The 1,735-nt window shown below is 35.8% G+C and overlaps 1 long non-coding RNA gene across 1 annotated transcript; it reads right to left on the bottom strand.

The window, feature by feature from the left end:
• Positions 1-335: 335 nt before the first annotated feature.
• Positions 336-1,242, bottom strand: LOC112077942 (uncharacterized). Its single transcript, XR_002895546.2, has 5 exons — positions 1,096-1,242; positions 906-973; positions 744-817; positions 573-631; positions 336-421 (listed from the first exon to the last, which is right to left on the bottom strand). It is a non-coding gene; the product is annotated as an uncharacterized lncRNA (long non-coding RNA).
• Positions 1,243-1,735: the final 493 nt, after the last annotated feature.

The following is a 1,735-nucleotide window of genomic DNA, read 5'->3' as shown; positions in this document are numbered from 1 at the left end:
TGTAAGAGACATTTTCAGTTTCCATAGTCTACATACACAACGCCAAATACTGTTCATATTGTTTGTGACAATAGGTTACCGAAAATGTGTGTTTTAGGAACCACTCAGAGAGGGTGTCCATTACTCTACTCATGTTCAGTCAGTTATAGACCAACCTCTTCTTCTTTCATACTGAATTCTTTCTCAAACTTCTCCTTTAAAACGGCAAATTRTTCCAAATCCTCTTTGACTGTAAAATATTCACATCATTGGAGTTATTGTTCTCTTTTTATATACTGTGTAAAGTGCCTAGTGTTATGTTCACAACAACACAATACAAGTGCATTGATGATGATATATTTCAAGTATACATACCTTTCAGCATTTCATGGCGGTCAGTTTCTGCTTGAATACGTAGGCTTTCAAAGGCAGCATTCATCCTCTATAACAATTAATAAAAATGTTTTTACAAATATTCTTCTTCACTAGCATCATATAACTGACGCCATACATGCTGTATTAATGAAGATAACAAATCAATTATATCAATTATATTATTTTTTATCAAAAGAACAGAAAATTATAATATTCACCTGAATAGTTTCACTGTTTTCCATGAACAAGTGATGGGTTTCCTCTCTTTCAGATTCAACTAAGAGAACATAGGTTGGTTTGAGGACAACGTAGACCACAAAATGTCATCATTTCACATTCAGGCAACTAGCATGTACACTTAGGCTGAGTAGTCGGCATGTTTTACTCACATAGATGGATTTTCTCAGCTGATCTTTCAAACGTATCCTTTAGTATATTACATAGGTTCCGTGTTGCATTGTTTCTGTTGGAAAAATAAACATTACAGAAAAAAGCAGAATGATGATGATACAATCTATAGTGACAGTATCATGTTATAATCAAATACATACTTGTTCTGCAGATCATCATTCTCACTGATCTGATCCTCTAGTTTTATGCTGAGGCTTTCATTTCCGAACTAAAACATAAAGGAAAGGAAAAATAGGATATATAATAATAATAATACTTTTTTTTAAAGGACTTTAGCATTTTTACTGTCTTTTCAATATAGGCTATACCTGTACATTTACTGGTACATACCTGCAATTCTTGAATGGCTTTACGTTGGGTTTCAATTGTTCTTTTGTTTTCTTGCAGCTCCTGTCTTTTTGCACAGCTTCTGAGTCCACTTTGACTTTCCAATATTTACTTTCTGAACTTCTTCAAACAGTTTTGAATACAGCTGACCGGGTTGCATTGGTCTAAGAAGATTTAAGAAACCCATGTCAAACTCTACAGCACAATCTATGCATAATCACATCAGCGGAGGCTGGTGGGATGAGCTATAGGAGGACAGGCTCATTGTAATGGCTGGAACGGAATCAATGGAACGGAGTCAAACGTGGTTTCCATTGTTTGATACGTTCCATTTATTCCATTCCATCTTTACAATGAGCCTGTCCTCCTATAGTTATTTCTTCCAGTCTCCTCTGAATCACAGCCTATTATGTAAAACTAATGCTCCTGAGAATTGAAGATAAGGCTAATTGAGATAAAGGCTAATTTGCTCACATGCGACTAATCTCGGTTAACCAGAACTAAAGTCTTGCATAATTGATCAGATGCTCGATTAAGTTCGGTAAAGAAGTGTTAAGAGAGAGATAGAACGAGGAGCTCTGCCTCTCTTTTGCAAGTTACGGGCAATCTATGGCCAAATGTCCCTCCCCTTCCGAAATTCGAC

Source organism: Salvelinus sp. IW2-2015, unplaced genomic scaffold (assembly GCF_002910315.2).
Source record: "Salvelinus sp. IW2-2015 unplaced genomic scaffold, ASM291031v2 Un_scaffold5080, whole genome shotgun sequence".
Lineage (NCBI taxonomy): Eukaryota > Metazoa > Chordata > Actinopteri > Salmoniformes > Salmonidae > Salvelinus > Salvelinus sp. IW2-2015.
This window is presented reverse-complemented; position numbering and strand designations above follow the sequence as displayed.